This window comes from Schistocerca gregaria, chromosome 4, assembly GCF_023897955.1.
Source record: "Schistocerca gregaria isolate iqSchGreg1 chromosome 4, iqSchGreg1.2, whole genome shotgun sequence".
Taxonomy (NCBI): Eukaryota; Metazoa; Arthropoda; class Insecta; order Orthoptera; family Acrididae; genus Schistocerca; species Schistocerca gregaria.
The window spans coordinates 763,981,903-764,001,360 of NC_064923.1; positions in this window are offsets into that span (position 1 = coordinate 763,981,903).

Here is a 19,458-nt window from a genome sequence, read left to right on the forward strand (position 1 = left end):
CTCAGAATGGTTCAAATGGCTCTGAGCACTATGGGACTTAACATCTGTGGTTATCAGTCCCCTAGAACTTAGAACTACTTAAACCTAACTAACCTAAGGACATCACACACATCCATGCCCGAGGCAGGATTCGAACCTGCGACCGTAGCTGTCGCGCGGTTCCGGACTGCGCGTAGAACCGCGAGACCATCGCGGCCGGCTAAGAAAAGGCAAACCTACGTTTCTAGCATTTGTAGACTTAGAGAAAGCTTTTGACAATGTTGACTGGAATACTCTCTTTCAAATTCTGAAGGTGGCAGGGGTAAAATACAGGGAGCGAGAGGCTATTTACAATTTGTACAGAAACCAGATGGCAGTTATAAGAGTGGAGCGACATGAAAGGGAAGCAGTGGTTGGGAAGGGAGTGAGACAGGGTTGTAGCCTCTCCCCGATGTTATTCAATCTGTATATTGAGCATTGAAGGAAACAAAAGAAAAATTCGGTGTAGGTATTAAAATCCATGGAGAAGAAGTAAAAACTTTGAGGTTCGCCGATGACATTGTAATTCTGTCACAGACGGCAAATGACTTGGAAGAGCAGTTGAACGGAATTGACAGTGTTTTCTAAGGAGGATATAAGATGAACATCAACAAAAGCAAATCGAGGATAATGGAATGTAGTCAAATTAAATCGGGTGATGCTGAGGGAATCAGATTAGGAAACGAGACACTTAGAATAGTAAAGGAGTTTTGCTATTTAGGAAGTAAAATAACTGATGATGGTCGAAGTAGAGAGGATATAAAATGTAGACTGGCAATGGTAAGGAAAATGTTTCTGAAGAAGAGAAATTTGTTAACATCGAATATAGATTTATGTATCAGGAAGTCGTTTCTGAAAGTATTTGTTTTGAGTGTAGCCATGTATGGAAGTGAAACATGGACGATAACTAGTTTGGACTATAAGAGAATAGAAGCTTTAGAAATGTGGCGTTACAGAAGAATGCTGAAGATTAGATTGGTAGATCACGAAAGTAATGAGGAGGTATTGAATAGGACTGGGGGGAAGAGAAGTTTGTGGCAAGAACTTGACTAGAAGAAGGGATCGGTTGGTAGGACATGTTTTGAGGCATCAAGGGATCACAAATTTAGCATTGGAGGGCAGCGTGGAGGGTAAAAATCGTAGAGGGAGACCAAGAGATGAATACACTAAGCAGATTCTGATGGATGTAGGTTGCAATAAGTACTGGGAGATGAAGAAGCTTGCACAGGATAGAGTAGCATGGAGAGCTGCATCAAACCAGTCTCAGCACTGAAGACAATAACAACAACAACTACAACATCTCTCAATAGAGTATGGCAGAATTCATGTTCCCTTAATTCTTTTGGGCAGTGTATAATCGTACTGTCATATTGATACCTAGCGACCCAATACTTTTTTAATACACAGTGGGAATCCGAAGCTCAAAGAGAAATTTTCAGAGATTCTTCAGGGATATTTTCTAAATATCTTGGTAGCTCTTAAAAGAGTAATAATGTAATTTTAATACTGGTATCGCGATTGTCACCAGGTTCAAGTGACATATTTTCTTCAAGTTCAGGTGTTCTGGCGTACTTTACACGGAGGATGCAGTTTCTTGTAGGCGCCTACATACAAGTGCAAAAGTACTATAATCTGCTTATTGTCGCTTCGTAACGGCTTAGCGTAGCATCGTTTAGCTGGCCTTCCATTGCATTCAACGAACCATTACACGAGGTGCATATCGGCCAACTCTTTGTCAGTAAACCCACCTGTAGAGTTGTGTCTCAGTGTTAACATACACTCCTGGAAATTGAAATAAGAACACCGTGAATTCATTGTCCCAGGAAGGGGAAACTTTATTGACACATTCCTGGCGTCAGATACATCACATGATCACACTGACAGAACCACAGGCACATAGACACAGGCAATAGAGCATGCACAAAGTCGGCACTAGTACAGTGTATATCCACCTTTCGCAGCAATGCAGGCTGCTATTCTCCCATGGAGACGATCTTAGAGATGCTAGATGTAGTCCTGTGGAACGGGTAGCCATGCCATTTCCACCTGGCGCCTCAGTTGGACCAGCGTTCGTGCTGGACGTGCAGACCACGTGACACGACGCTTCATCCAGTCCCAAACATGCTCAATGGGGGACAGATCCGGAGATCTTGCTGGCCAGGGTAGTTGACTTACACCTTCTAGAGCATGTTGGGTGGCAAGGGATACATGCGGACGTGCATTGTCCTGTTGGAACAGCAAGTTCCCTTGCCGGTCTAGGAATGGTAGAACGATGGGTTCGATGACGGTTTGGATGTACCGTGCACTATTCAGTGTCCCCTCGACGATCACCAGAGGTGTACGGCCAGTGTAGGAGATCGCTCCCCACACCATGATGCCGGGTGTTGGCCCTGTGTGCCTCGGTCGTATGCAGTCCTGATTGTGGCGCTCACCTGCACGGCGCCAAACACGCATACGATCATCATTGGCACCAAGGCAGAAGCGACTCTCATCGCTGAAGACGACACGTCTCCATTCGTCCCTCCATTCACGCCTGTCGCGACACCACTGGAGGCGGGCTGCACGATGTTGGGGCGTGAGCGGAAGACGGCCTAACGGTGTGCGGGACCGTAGCCCAGCTTCATGGAGACGGTTGCGAATGGTCCTCGCCGATACCCCAGGAGCAACAGTGTCCCTAATTTGCTGGGAAATGGCGGTGTGGTCCTCTACGGCACTGCGTAGGATCCTACGGTCTTGGCGTGCATCCGTGCGTCGCTGCGGTCCGGTCACAGGTCGACGGGCACGTGCACCTTCCGCCGACCACTGGCGACAACATCGATGTACTGTGGAGACCTCACGCCCCACGTGTTGAGCAATTCGGCGGTACGTCCACCCGGCCTCCCGCATGCCCACTATACGCCCTCGCTCAAAGTCCGTCAACTGCACATACGGTTCACGTCCACGCAGTCGCGGCATGCTACCAGTGTTAAAGACTGCGATGGAGCTCCGTATGCCACGGCAAACTGGCTGACACTGACGGCGGCGGTGCACAAATGCTGCGCAGCTAGCGCCGTTCGGCGGCCAACACCGCGGTTCCTGGTGTGTCCGCTGTGCCGTGCATTGATCATTGCTTGTACAGCCCTCTCGCAGTGTCCGGAGCAAGTTTGGTTTGTCTGACACACCGGTGTCAATGTGTTCCTTTTTCCATTTCCAGGAGTGTATATATATATTTTAACGAAAATAAGTCTCACGTAATAACGGATGACAAACATGTGAAAGCTCTTTCCGTTCCTAGCGCCGTTTACCTGAAGAAAAAAAAAGGAAGCTACAATAACGAGTGCTACTGTTAAGTGACTTCAACTATGTATCTAGTGCAGATCAACTAGCTGGGACACTAGTTCTGGTTATACTCGTATTGTCGTAAAACTGCCGTTTCTCTTTCATGGATGTAGATACACATTTTGACACCGAAGTGACTTTGCGTAATGTAGGAAACACTTCTGTTTTCTCCAGGAATTCTAAATTTTTCGTGTTATGGATTTTATCTTGTGAAGGAAAGTTAGGATTCAATGCATTTTCGGCACCGTATCACAAGGAAGGTGACGATATCTTCCAATATACCATCCAACCATTTACCTAAAGCGATTTCGAGAATCTGTGTGTCCCGAAGAAGATATGAACCAGCGCTCCTCTAATTCCCTAACATCGTTCGACAGAGTAACCCATAGGTTCGTAATTATCGCTGACAAAACACACCTCACTACAGCGTCTTTGGCTTATCGGTTTCCGTAATGAAGAGGCTACTGAAATAAGAGAGTAACGGTTAGCGAGTTTACTTTGAACTGTGTGTACGCCTGTCACTGCTATTGTTTACCACGCCAGAAATTTAGGATGACAGAGGCCAAATGCATTGAAAGGTATGGAAGATATGAAACAGATACGTCAGCGGGAAGACAAATTAGAGGGAGATGTGTGGAACGGAGAGGGAGCGCTTATGGCTCAAAGCCAACAGCTGGGTGTCGTATGTCACGAGAGACAATGGCAATCCAGAGAGCGTCGGAAGTAGACAAAAGAGCAGAAAAAGAAACAAACAAAAACGGATTTAGAGATTAACGAGACACAGGAATGTCTGTGATGGAGAAACCAGAGAAAGAGCTGTTTCTCAGGACAGGAGAAAGCGCGGCTGGAATTCAGCGTCGTAAAATAACAACACTGAGAGGATGACACTTTGGAAAGACAAAAACACGATACAGGACCACCCTGTTTTGATACAGGCGGCGGGGCGGTGAGATGGACCTGCCAGTGTTAACAGGGCGTCAGTGCGGTAGCTGCAGAGGGACGTCAACATATCGCTGACGTCACAGTAAAGTGTAAGATGTCTACAGGGTCTTAGGAATAAGAACTTACGTGCCGGGTGTATCATCGAAATTGTAGGGTACGCCCATTATTATGAGATACGTGCAGTTTTACGTATACGTGCTTTACCAGTCACACATATGAAGCAAAAATTTCTTTACTTCCACACCCACTTTTGCAATACAGCCGCTATGACACAATGAATTATTTCCGAATTAGAACCCCACACATAAGGAATTTATTTTGGTGTTAATTAACTCTTGAGTACAACGGTATTGTTAATTTGTTTGTTACTCACTCCATTTCTGCATGACTGTTGCTCTACAATTTAACGGGTATATTTATGTCATACTTTTAATTCACGGTTTGAAAGATGTTCCAAAGCGCAATTAACGCTATTATGATGGTTACAAGTACACAAAGCTCCAATAATTTCATTCTTGTCTTAGGAAAGGACAATGGAAAAGGTGTGAAGAACTGTACTCTAAAGCGGAAAATGCTGCCGGCGTATGGAAACCGCTGTGACGGTGCAAAGCCCCCGTTACTAGGTGGGTAGGTCTAGTATGGAAGGATTGCTTTGTGGAGAGCGAGCGCGCGACATGGAGCGCCATTCACTGAAGCGCGTGGCGCGCCCGCGTGAGATGTGCAACGGTCGGTGGGATGGCCTCCGCAGCAAGGCGGCCACGTGGCCTGCAGCTTGCGGCATTGTTTGGTTTTTCACGCATTCCGCGAAAACTGTGTAACTTACGGTGAAGAGCGATGCGGCAGTCGACTGTGGTCAGCAGTGTGCACCTTCTGAAAGATCGATCTTTAAGTCACGAGGCGCAAAAGTTATAGTAACTTGAAAATTGTTTAATATCACGAATACTGAAAAATTAATAAAATTAGTAAATAACAAATTACTGAGATGAGCGAGCGCTCATTAAAAACATAGTGGATCGAGTGCCGTAGTAATATCTTAAGATTCATAAATAATTAAGCTCGTAAAGAGCAATAAACAAAGTTTGATGGGAAATTGTTTATAAAATTCAATAGAAAATTCATGATATAAAAAGCAGCACTACGTAATATTTGAGCTGGTATCACACGTATTTTAAACTTGTTAAGTTATGCTATACACTTAACTTGCAATAGTTTTAATTGATTGTAAATTATTATTAACATTTATCCCCCATAATGAATGAATTATTATAGATATGAAGGTTTTGTGCAGCGCAATGTGTAGATCGCCCTATAGATTACGTCTCAAAACGGTGCTATATGCGCTTCTATGTTAAAACTTGGCAGCCCAGATGTAAACAAACAATTTTGCGCTAAGTGGCGAAATTCTGCGAAAAACTAAAACTTGATTTACGGGCGATAGAATAATCCTAGAAATTAATGCAAAATAGTAAATAAGGTGTACTTTTTAACGCGGTTCTGATGGTGCACTTATTTCTGTTGAATGATGTATGTGTCAAAATTTGTTCAAATGGCTCTGAGCACTATGGGACGTAATTTCTTTGGTCGTCAGTCCCCTAGAACTTAGAACTACTTAAACCTAACTAACCTAAGGACATCACACACATCCATGCCCGAGGCAGGATTCGAAGCTGCGACCGTAGCGGTCGCGCGGTTCCAGACTGTAGCGCCTAGAACCGCATGGCCACTGCGCCCAGCTCAAAATTTGTAACCTTAACTGGTGAGATTGGTACTTGCATAACCAGGGGGGTAGACATCCGAGCGAATATAAGCAAGAGGCCATCTTGGGCAGGTATCAGTCGTTTGTCACTCGTTGGTCAGTCATTGGTCAGTCGTTTGACGGGTGGGTGGCGAGCGAGCCCCACTTGTGGGTGGCCCATGTGGTCGTTAGAGTAAGAATTTTTCGCCCCCATTTATTTCAGCGAAGAGTATTGTTTAATGGTGCAAGTGTGCAAGCATATATTCGGTCAACTGCAAGTGCTACGATTATTTGTGTAAGTACGAATTACGAGGTATACGCCGGCGTAAGTGAGCATGTAGGGATTTGTGATTTCGCGGCAAAACTCTTACAACAAAGAGGACAGTGGGACTTGTGGTTTTGTTTGAGTTCACTGAGTAACTTTAGATTAAAGCAGCCTACATTACTGCTATTGGGGACTCGGAGTCAAATTATTACTAAAGTAAAATTGTAAACCGTGTCTCCAGTGCTAATTTCATTGTGTGAAAGAAAAGGACGATGCCAATAAATAGTGACCATAAAAATCTTAATTGAACTGTGTCGTGATAAATGATTTTGCTATAATAATCGCCTAATTTTTGTTCCCTAGCATAAACAGTACTCATGTCTGAGTGAATATTAATTCAAAAACCGTAACTGGAACAATGTACTAATGCACCTAGTGTGGAAATCATCCCCTGAGATTTACATGAGAGTGAAAATTTGCACTGACATTTTTTAACGAACATACGTATATGCACATTCGTATGAACTCTTCAACCGCACTTATTTTTTCGCCCCGTCGCACCACAAAAGATATGTAATATTTTTGAGTTGAAGAATGTCACTGTCTCCAGAGCAGCCAATGCTGAGATTTTGAACCAAATTAGCTTCATGTGGTGACTACACGGTCGCAAGGTATTGAATTATACTCATTATTAGTATGGTGTTTTCATGTTTTCAAAAGAGAATGGAAAGAAGGGGACAGAGATCCGCGGCATCGTTGTGCCATTTCTGTAGTAACTGCCCCTCTGATCTGAACGAGCAGCAATAGTAGATGATGTGGGAAGACGAAAAAAAAACTTAAGAACAGTGACTCCACAGAAGCTGTGTTTTAATTTACTCTTAATAGATTTTACACACGTGAATGAAAGATCCCGATGAGATGTCTTATTGTCGTCCTAAGTGCACACTACCGTTTGCGAATTGCTTGCCCAATGTAGTAGTGACCACACTCACTCACCATTCCTTAATTGCTGACTATTTCGGGTGACACACTACATCAAAACCTCAGGAGTTGACTCATTTTTCATGAATGACAAAAGACTTTTTAGCGTATATTTTACTCTTTTACTGGCTCATCTTCTTCCTAACTCAGCCACAAAATGGCTAATACACCATCTTAGCCGGCCGTTGTGACCGAGTGGTTCTAGGCGTTTCAGCCTGGAAGCGTGCGACCGCTACGGTCGCAGGTTCGAATCCTGCCTCGGGCATGGATGTGTGTGATGTCCTTAGGTTAGTTAGGTTTAAGTAGTTGTAAGTTCTAGGGGACTGATGACCTCAGATGTTTAGTGCTCAGAGCCATTTGGACCATTTGAACGCCATCTTATTGCTCTGCTCATCGGTTGTGTGTAGCTGTTGCTGTTAAATTCTGAAATAGTTTATCTACAAGTTCGTCATATGTTGCAGCACATTCCGCCGGGAAGCTTAGCTTTTAACACGTGTTTCTGGCACCTTATAACGTCACAGCGCATTGTTACCGTTCGCTGTGTCCTCCAGGAGACACGAGACACATCCAAACACATGGAGGGCGCCACACAGCGAGACTAGCCTCCAGAGAGGCGCAACATAGTCACGATCAGTCGCCCGAGAGTACGCACTGTGTTATGCATCCGCGCAACGTCACACACACCGTTCCGAAGTGAAAGTCCATCCGTCAAATGCGGATATAAGCAGACGGACGTATCTACTCATAGAGTGTACGAACAGTTCGTCCGAAACTATCAACACCTTGTGTACAGTCGCCGCCCAGAGGGGCCCAAACTGGCGTAGCACGAGCTACGTTAATCGTCGTTCACGGAATCCAGGAATAGACCATGGTTTGTAGACAGATCACTGCAAGTGGACATTTAGATAAATTATCACGTATCATCTTCATAATGAAGACAATTAATGCATACTTACTCTTAGTAAACTATTCTAAATTGCTGCTAACCTGTGTTGACTTCATTTTTGTCCTAGTTTGCCTGAACCTATTTGTCCACGTGACAGTAAGGGGCAGTCAAATGAAAACCGAACACCAGCCATAATGAACCAGTGGAATGGTTCCATTCAAAAGTAATCACCACACGCGTCAGAAACATCAATTCCTGTCTCGTAGAACTCTGTCGGCCACTGACTGATTTACAACGGCACCCACTCCCACACTATCTCATCCGACTGAAACCGACGTTCACGCATGTCTTTGTTGAGGTCGCCAAAGATGTGAGTACTAGACAGTGGAGGATGTTGCAGCGTTTTGCAGCCAAGTAGCTGAAGCGTAGCCTTCGTTCGATTGGCAGTTTTTAGTGAATACAATAGAGTTCTCAAAATCAGTATTCAATGGCGAATGGTTCCAGAAAAGACAGTGAAATGAAGGTTGATATTCTTGAGTATCATACACTAAGTGATCAAAAGTATCCGGACACCTGGCTGAAAATGACTTACAAGTGCGTGTCGCCCTCCATCGGTAATGCTGGAATTCAATGTCGTGTTGATCACAGCTTCCACTATCGCAGGCATACGTTCAATCAGGTGCTGGAAAGTTTCTTGGGGAATGTAAACCCATTCTTCCGGGGTGCTGCACTGAGGAGAGGTATCGATGTCGGTCGGTGAGGCCTGGCACGAAGTCGGCGTTCCAAAACATCCCAAAGGTGTTCTATAAGATTCAGGTCAGGAGTCTGTGCCGTCAGTCCATTGCAGAGATGTTATTGTCGTGTAACCACTCAGCCACAGGCCGTGCATTAAGAACAGGTGTTCGATCGTGTTGAAAGATTCAGTCGCTATCCCCGAATTTCTCTTCAACACCGGGAAGCAAGAAGGTGCTTAAAACATCATTGTAGGCCTGTGTTGTGACAGTGTCACGCAAAACAACAAGGGGTGCAAGACCCCTCCATGAAAAACATGACCACACCATAACATCACCGCCTCCGAATTTCACTGTTGGCACTACACACGCTGGCAGATGACGTTCACCGGGCATTCGCCATACCCACACCCTGCGATCGGCTCGCCACATTGTGTACCGTGATTCGTCACTCCACACAACGTTTTTCTACTGTTCAATTGTCCAATTTTTACGTTCCTTATTCCAAGCGAGACGGCATTTGGCGTTTACCGGCGTGGTCGGCCTGTGCGCTTTTGTGCTGTATGTGTCTCTTCACGTTTCCACGTCAGTATCACATCGGAAACAGTGGACCTAGGGGTGATTAGGAAGGTGGGAATGTTGCGTACAGACGCATGACACAAGTGACGCCCAATTAAGTGACCACGTTCGAAGTCCATGAGTTCCAAGGAGCGCCTCATTCTGCTCTGTCACGTTGTCTAATGATTACTCAGGTCGCTGATACGGAGAACCTGGCAGTAGGTGGCAGCACAATGCACCTAATATGAAAAAGGTGTTTTTTTTTGGGGGGGGGGGGGGGGGTGTCCGAATACTTTTGATCACATAGTGTTTGTACAACAGTGCTGAAGAACTCATTATATTTATGACGTCCAAGAAATGAAAAACGCTGTCTTTCTGCACTTTCTTGGTAGACTTAATACGAGTTGGATTAATAACGTCTTTTATGAGCACTCTCAGCTTATCTGCTCCTTGAGATCATATAATAAATGATGTCAACTCATTATATTTTTGTCGTCCGAGAAGTGCAATACACTGTCTTTCCGCACATTAAAGAAATTGACACGGGCTTCAATTGTACGAAGGTCTGTGGTCGATGACGACAGTATTCAAATTGGAGCCCATAGTGTAGTGAAAGCCATCGTAAGTGTGCGTAAACGAATCGAAAATCAGAAACATAGCCAAGGTAACTAAGGCCTCAGAAAGTATCGAGAATTGTTGGACAAGTGCAGGGCATTGTCACGTTAGAGGATGAGCCCACATGACATGGCCATGGTGGTAGCAGCTGCGCTTTCTGTGGGAGCAAGCTGCAGATGTGCTATTAATCCCGAGAATCTCTGTGACCTTTTCTCCATATCGATATTCGATACTCCAAGTCAGTGTCAGATGCTTAACTCCTTTGTCATTTAACCAGCACATAGGGTCAGAAATAGCTCATCTTGTGCCAGATTTGTCAAGGAAGGGGCGAGAGTGGTGTTGGAATCCCAGGCAAAGGCTGTCGCAGTATTTCTTCATTGTGTTAAGCGGGACAGGCTGCTGACATTTTCTGTAGACATCCTGGTTGATCGATGGTTTCTGGGGCAATGCTTGGTCCTGCCGGCATGGTATTGTGTCCTGGCGTTCAGGTGGGGACTACGTTTTGGTTTCCATTGGCACCTATGTCCAAGAATGATCAGCGTCCGGAGATTCTTTAGTAAGGGGGTTTCTGGAGTTGGTTGTGGTAGCAAGTGCAGCCTGCAAGCCATTTCAGGATCCATCAGATCTCACCGTTGATAACTGTTCCTCTCGTGTCGGCATCTGAAATGAGGGTGGAGTTGCAGCAGTGGTAGGAAGGTTATTGGGCTGGCATTTTATATGCACGGTTGTATGAGTCGGCTTCCAAACTGGACTGTTGCGTTTAGAAAAAATTTATCACACAGATTCTGTGAAATGAAGAGTCTTATCGGAAGCTGAGTTGGAAGGTGCCCACTTCATTGCAAATATGATGAAGAGGGCACAAACAGTAACTGCTGTGGTAGAGATAGCCATTCATGGCACACATGGACAGTTAGAGAGGGCTTCGACAACTGATGACTTGATGACTCCTCGAAGTGGTCTGGCGAAAGCAGCAGCTACTCTTTGCCAGTGGTGGTCAGCGAGACCGCCAAGGGCTGAAACCAGGACTGACTGACTGTGACCAAATGCCGGGCAGTTCCGGGCTGGTATGCTCTGTGGCACCATCACCGCCTCTCCTGTACACCTTGTGTCACGCTATTGCCTTCCTTCTGAAAATTTCCCAAAGCAAAGAGGAGCTTCAGTGTGTGGTGTAGAGCATGCAAGGAATTACTACCTTACATTCAGATTCATCCGTGGTTAGTAATAAGATAACACCATTCGCGCAAAGCCTCTCCGTTAGGCATGTACTCAAGCCAAAGTGCTGCACAGTAGACAACACGCTGCGGAGTAACGCATCACAGACTGTTCCTGGTGTACTTCGTGGGCCGTAACTGACAATTCGTGGCTGTGTCAATGATTGGCGTCGGCCGGCCGGTGTGGCCGAGCGGTTCTAGGCGCTACACTCTGGAACCGCGCGACCACTACGGTCGCAGGTTCGAATCCCTCCTCGGGCATGGGTGTGTGTGATGTCCTTAGGTTAGTTAGGTTTAAGTAGTTGTAAGTTCTAGGGGACTGATTACCTCAGAAGTTAAGTCCCATAGTGCTCAGAGCCATTTGAACCATTTGATTTGATTGGCGTCTAAGGCGACAAACAGCAGTTTATGTCCAATAGACTCAGCACTTTGCCCACGCGGTAAGCAGCAAGTGCGTACGCTTCTGTAAGCTGCACGATGAGCAGATCTCGTAGTCGTAGTTACGAAGGAACAGCGGCCACCACTGCAGCTGCTGCGTCGCCTTATCAGGAAGTTTCGAGTGGGGAGTGAATAGCGAAATTCGATCATAATGAAGAGCTTGCAATCGTACCATGGCGATATACTGCCGAATGTCATAAGCAAAATATCTATCTATATTTGCATGTAATTTCACTGTTAGGCATTCAGTGTTTTAGAAACAATGGGTTGTCCTGTACTGTAAGATTATATGATGGAGAGAAGTTCAACAATGCCACAATCTGACGTATCGGTGGCAAACATTAAACATATGCATGCACTGAACATTGTGGTGGTGGTTAGTGTTTAACGTCCCGTCGACAACGAGGTCATTAGAGACGGAGCGCAAGCTCCGATTAGGGAAGGATTGGGAAGGAAATCGGCCGTGCCCTTTTCAAGGGAACCATCCCGGCATTTGCCTGAAACGATTTAGGGAAATCACGGAAAACCTAAATCAGGATGGCCGGAGACGGGATTGAACCGTCGTCCTCCCGAATGCGAGTCCAGTGTGCTAACCACTGCGCCACCTCGCTCGGTGAACATTGTTGAACAATGGGCTGACCTAACGCACTTTTTCACTCACAAGAAATCTTTCTGGCACTCCCCTGTAACACGAATTCAGTTCCGTTTTTATGCAGCTTGTTAAGCAGGTAATGGAAGTGAGCGTTCGCGTCATTGGCCGGGAGGCCCCTAGCGGGGCAGGTCCGGCCGCCTTGGTGCAGGTCTTATTACATTCGACGCCACATTGGGCGACCTGCGCGCCAGATGAGGATGAAATGATGATGAAGGCAACACCCAGTCCCTGAGCGGAGAAAATCCCCGAACCAGCCGGGAATCGTAGCCCGGCCACTTAGGACGGCAGTCCGTCACGCTGACCGTTCAACTGTCGGGGCGGAAATTAAGCAGGTAGGACGTTTGGACCCCTTGGGATTGAATTTCCCACAAAATTTAACCCAGGAATGACTGCAGTTCTCTGAGGTTATTAGGAGGTGGTAAGTCATCGATTGGGCCAGATGATCTTGTGTGAACAAGAGCTCTTCTTTACTTAATATACTTTTTTTCTGAAAGCATGTTGGTTTTATTCACATTCCAAACACCACGTTATTCCCCACTCTTTTGGCTAAAAAAATCCTATTTTTGAATATAATCTCCGACGGCCTTACGCCACCTTATTGGAAGGGTCTTTATGCCCGGATGGAGCCAACGTCTTGTGGCATCAGTAATCTCCCTGTCGTCCACATACTTCTCCCGCGGAGTTCATCCTTCTTTGGGCCAAACAGTTGGAATTCGAAAGATACCAGATATAGACTATGGAAGAGGAAGTACAGCCGAATTAAGTTTTGTGAACTCATTTCGGGTCGCATATCTGTGGGAGGCCTTGCGTTGTCGTCGAGAAGGAAACTTCGTTTGCATTATTTGTCGTGACGATCACGCTGAAGTCATTTCTTCAGTTTCCTGAGGCCAGCACAACACACCTCAGAATTGATCGTTGCACCATGAGGGAGGACATCAAGCACAACAAATCTTCAGAGTCCCGGAACACCGTCTCTATGACTTTATTGTCAGAGTGCGGCTCTGCGCATTTTATCCCGAGGAGCGGTCGTGTGGTGCCCTTGCATGGACTGCCGTTTTGTTTCAGTTGTCGGGGATCAGCTTCACAGCGCGCAAGCAATTCCGCACAGATAGTCAGGCGTTGCTCTTGATGGTCTTCTGTTAGGCAATGAGAAACGTAGCGGACACACGTTTAGAGTATCCGAATTGCTGGACGTGTGCGTTAGCACTACCAACAGAAGCGTCCACTTCAGCTGCGAGGTGTTTGATTGTGATGCATCGAACAACTAGAATGAGAGTGTCCGCACGTTCGAAAGCTACAGGAGTCACGACTGTGTGTGGCCAGCTGGCGCACCGGATATTAGACAGGTTTGCCCGACATTGTCAATGTTGACTGGAATACTCTCTCTCAAATTCTAAAGGTATTAGGTGTAAAATACAGCGAGCGAAAAGCTATTTACAATTTGTACCAGATGGCAGTTATAAGGGTCGAGGGACATGAAAGGGAAGCAGTAGTTGGGAAGGGAGTGAGACAGGGTTGTAGCCTCTCCCCAACGTTATTCAATCTGTATATTGAGCAAGCAGTGAAGGAAACAAAAGAAAAATTCGGAGTAGGTATTAAAATCCATGGAGAATAAATAAAAACTTTGAGGTTCGCCGATGACATTGTAATTCTGTCAGAGACAGCAAACGACTTGGAAGAGCAGTTGAACGGAATGGACAGTGTCTTGAAGGGAGGATATAAGATGAACATCAACAAAAGCAAAACGTGGATAATGGAATGTAGTCGAATTAAGTCGGGTGATGCTGAGGGAATTAGATTAGGAAATGAGACACTTAAAGTAGTAAAGGAGTTTTGCTATTTGGGGAGCAAAATAACTGATGATGGTCGAAGTAGAGAGGATATAAAATGTAGACTGGCAATGGCAAGGAAAGCATTTCTGAAGAAGAAAAATTTGTTAACATCGAGTATAGATTTAAGTGTCACGAAGTCGTTTCTGGTAGTATTCGTATGGAGTGTAGCCATGTATGGAAGTGAAACATGGATGATAAATAGTTTGGTCAATAAGAGAATAGAAGCTTTCGAAATGTGGTGCTACAGAAGAATGCTGAAGATTAGATGGGCAGATCACATAACTAATGAGGAGGTATTGAATAGAATTGGGGAGAAGAGGAGTTTGTATCACAACTTGACAAGAAGAAGGGACCGGTTGGTAGGGCATGTTCTGAGGCATCAAGGGACCACAAATTTAGCATTGGAGGGCAGCGTGGAGGGTGAAAATCGTAAAGGTAGACTCAGAGATGAATACACTAAGCAGATTCAGAAGGATGTAGGTTGCAGTAGGTACTGGGAGATGAAGAAGCTTGCACAGGATAGAGTAGCGTGGGGAGCTGCATCAAACTAGTCTCAGGACTTAAGACCTCGACAACAACAGCCTGACATTATGGCGATGACGACGGGTACTTCGCCCTACGATTCACCATACTTTTGTTCACTGCCAGGCCTCCGTAGACACTCCGAAAGCGCCTCTGGATATCTACGACGCTCTGGCTTCCTACGAAAGAAACTCAGTGACAGCCCTTTAGTTGGAAAGCACCTCTGTTACAGACGCCATTGTCAAGGCCATGTACAATGGCGCCACTTATCAGAACTTCATGAAACTATAGGGGCTAGAGCGGGAGTATATTCTAGGCTCACTTGGTTCAAAGAAGCTACGTTTGTCAAGGCAACAACAAAGGCCACGAGCTTGACGCTGCTCGAACAATATCTGCAGATTTAGCACGTGCTGCTCCTGTGTGGCTCTGGAGATTAGCAAATCTACAGTTAATTAACAGAACGGAGGATCATTTGGATGAGTCCTCGAGGTACCTCTCGCTTGCTGAGAGAGTTCGGTCCTCCAGAACGAATGCTTTTATCTCGGCCGTCCGTAGCAGACCCATGCTATAAACTGAAAAATAGCCCCCTAGCCAGTCAGTGCACGGCAAATCGACTATTCCCCTCAACGAGATCAGGTGCCTTTGGCTGCTGCTCTCCCCCGCTGTAGTCCTGTTAAGGTCTGTGAGCCCTGAGCTCCCTAGGGAATCATTTTTAGATCCTTGCAATAAGTTACCTGTATTATATACACAGCACTGCTCACTTGCAAACATTAGCCATAAGAGGAAACTGATTTAGCCAGTACCACGCTAGATTGCAGAATGACAAGAAGAGGAAATCAGATCAGCCCAAATAATCACTGTAATCTGATTAATTTCTTTAAAGTATCTCAACTCCCATCCACTTGAATTAAGAAAGATGAATAAATGAAAGGAGAGGAGAGCAAGGGCTTGCCACTTTCCACATTTTTCTATCGTACTCTGTGTAGGTACAACACAGTCTGTGATCACTCACAGTAGCACAGATGTATCGACTGCTGGTACAAACAGGTTGTTCCTGTGATCGATGATGGTGTAGTTTACAAAGTGAGCTGCTGGTCATAAGCAAACTCCAGAGTCTGGTGAAACTTGTCGGAAGCAAGCGCAAATAGTCCAGGGAGTGATCCGAATCGAAAAACTTAAACACACGCAAGGTAAGTCACAGTACTATTTACAGAACACATCGATGACTTCGCAGAATAGTGAGAACTTCCAGACAATTGTGCAGTGTGTACACAGGCTGTAGCATCGTTGGACTTGCACACATGGCGTGCCTGCGGCAGTGTTGTCACCCTATGTGGCAGCAAGCTGCAGCGCTGGTATGCTGTCTCAACATCTCTGACGTTTCCTCCACATCGATATCCGGGTTAGATGGGGAATTGAATGACTGGCTGTTACTGAACGTTTTTTCAGCGTTTCGCTGCTTCTAATGTACGAAATTCCACTGTGTCACATATTGATGCCACACAACGGGTATCATGGCAACGGAATTGCAAGGTCCCTTGTGACGCCAACGGCGGTCGCACAGGATCTGATGAAGCCAGTGGCGTGTGCCTGCAGTGCTACGAGCCACCTCCAGCGGCTCTGGACTATGGGTCCCCTGTGTTGCCATGACACAGGACAACAGGCGCCAGCAGGACCTCTCCGCTACGACACCACCGTTCGTGGCTACTGCAGTGAGCCTCGTCCTGCTTGCTGCTGTATAACCTGGACTCTATTTATCGATGCATTATTTTTAATGAATCTTCATACCCCTGGCGAAATACAAGTTCAGTACAGCTTCTGTTCACTGTGTTAACTAGCTCGATAATTGTTTCCGCTCCCGTCTAGCTTTCCTATGACGACATTAGCGGTATCACTCTGCAGCCCACCTCACCTCTTCTTGCCGTTGTGTGCAGAGCCATACACAACAGTTAGTGGAGGGCGCCGTTTTGTTTTGGCTTCACTAGATGCTTGCTGTGGAACTGTGGCGCCGAGATATCAGTGTGTATGTGGACTGAAGGCTCGTACGGAGTGACAATTATTGAACTACGTGGAAAAAAAGATGGTAGAGCACTTGCCCGAGAATGGCAAAGGTCCCGAGCTCGACTCTCGGTCGGCACACAGTTTTAATCTGCAAGGAAGTTTCATATCAGCGCACATTCCGCTGCAGAGTGAAAATATTCTAAAAAAGTAAATTAGTTACAAATTACGTCGTGTACACACTTTATTCAACATGTAAACGTCACTAGAGATATTAGGATTTACGCTATGATACACTCCTGGAAATGGAAAAAAGAACACATTGACACCGGTGTGTCAGACCCACCATACTTGCTCCGGACACTGCGAGAGGGCTGTACAAGCAATGATCACACGCACGGCACAGCGGACACACCAGGAACCGCGGTGTTGGCCGTCGAATGGCGCTAGCTGCGCAGCATTTGTGCACCGCCGCCGTCAGTGTCAGCCAGTTTCCCGTGGCATACGGTGCTCCATCGCAGTCTTTAACACTGGTAGCATTCCGCGACAGCGTGGACGTGAACCGTATGTGCAGTTGACGGACTTTGAGCGAGGGCGTATAGTGGGCATGCGGGAGGCCGGGTGGACGTACCGCCGAATTGCTCAACAAGGGGGCGTGAGGTCTCCACAGTACATCGATGTTGTCGCCAGTGGTCGGCGGAAGGTGCACGTGCCCGTCGACCTGGGACCGGACCGCAGCGACGCACGGATGCACGCCAAGACCGTAGGATCCTACGCAGTGCCGTAGGGGACCGCACCACCACTTCCCAGCAAATTAGGGACACTGTTGCTCCTGGGGTATCGGCGAGGACCATTCGCAACCGTCTCCATGAAGCTGGGCTACGGTCCCGCACACCGTTAGGCCGTCTTCCGCTCACGCCCCCACATTGTGCAGCCCGCCTCCAGTGGTGTCGCGACAGGCGTGAATGGAGGGACGAATGGAGACGTGTCATCTTCAGCGATGAGAGTCGCTTCTGCCTTGGTGCCAATGATGGTCGTATGCGTGTTTGGTGCCGTGCAGGTGAGCGCCACAATCAGGTCTGCATACGACCGAGGCACACAGGGCCAACACCCGGCATCATGGTGTGGCGAGCGATCTCCTACACTGGCCGTACACCTCTGGTGATCGTGAGGGGACACTGAATAGTGCACGGTACATCCAACCCTCATCGAACCCATCGTTCTATATATGCCTGCCATCTCTGGCGATGATATGTGCAGACAATAGCATTCTGCGTGACCCCTGAAGTACGTCAAAGTTGTCGATGACTTCCTGAATGGCTGTTTTCCCCTCAGCGATGGATTTGGGGTTATTACTTTACACCTTGTCTTTCATATAGCCCCACATAAAGGAGTTGCACTTGTTCAGATCCGGAGAGTGTGGGGCCAATCAAGGCCCATGCTAATGGCCTCTGGGTACCCCAGAATGCGGTCGCCAAAGTGCTCCTTCAGGACATCAAACACTCTCCTGCTTCGATGGGGTGGAGCTTCATCTTGAATGAACGACATCTTTTCGAAATCAGGGTCGCTTTGGATAACGGGGATGAAATAATCTCCCCAAACCTTCACGTACCGTGCCGTCAAGGAATATCGCACAGATTATCCCGGCACTGGACGTTGCACACCACAATCCTCGATCGCGAAATGCGGATTCTCAGACCCCAAAATGCCCAAATTTTGCTCCTTGACGAACCCATCCAAATGAAAGTGGACTTTGTCAGTAAACCAAACCACACATGCCATACTTAATCTCTGTCATGCCCCACGACCAACCGTGCAGTTTGAACGTCCTAAAGCACACCGTTGAGAGGTTATAATTTTATTTCATATACACTACTGGCCATTAAAATTGCTACACCAAGGAGAAATGCATATGATAAAACTGTATACATTGGACAAATATATTATACTAGAACTGCCATGTGATTACATTTTCACTCAATTTGGGGGCATAGATCCAGAGGAAACAGTACCCAGAACAACCACCTCTGTCCGTAATAACGGCCTTGATACGCCTGGGCATTGAGTCAAAGAGAGCTTGGATGGCGTGTACAGGTACAGCTGCTCATGCAGCTTCAACACGATACCACAGTTCATGAAGAGTAGTGACTGGCGTATTGTGACGAGCCACTTGTTCGGCCACCATTGACCAGACGTTTTCAGTTGGTGAGAGATCTGGAGAATGTGCTGTCCAGGGCATCAGTCGAACAGTTCCTGTATCCAGAAAGGCCCGTACAGGACGTGCAACATGCGCTCGTGCATTATCTTGCTGAAATGTAGGGTTTCGCAGGAATCGAATGAAGGGTAGAGCCACGGGTTGTAACACATCTGAAATGTAACTTCCACTGCTCAAAGTGCCGTCAATGCGAACAAGAGGTGACCGAGACGTGTAACCAATGGCACCCTATACCATCACGCCGCGTTATACGCCAGTATGGCCATGACGAATGCACGCTTCCAATGTGCGTTCACCGCTATGTCGCCTAACATGGACGCGAGCATCGTGATGCTGTAAACAGAACCTGGATTCATCCGAAAAAATGACATTTTGCCATGCGTGCAGCCAGGTTCGTCGTTGAGTACACCATCGCAGGCGCTCCTGTCTGTGATGCAGTGTCAAGGGTAACCGCAGCCGTGGTCTCCGAGCTGATAGTCCGTGCTGCTGCAAACGTCGTCGAACTGTTCGTGCAGATGGCTGTTGTCTTGCAAACGTCCCC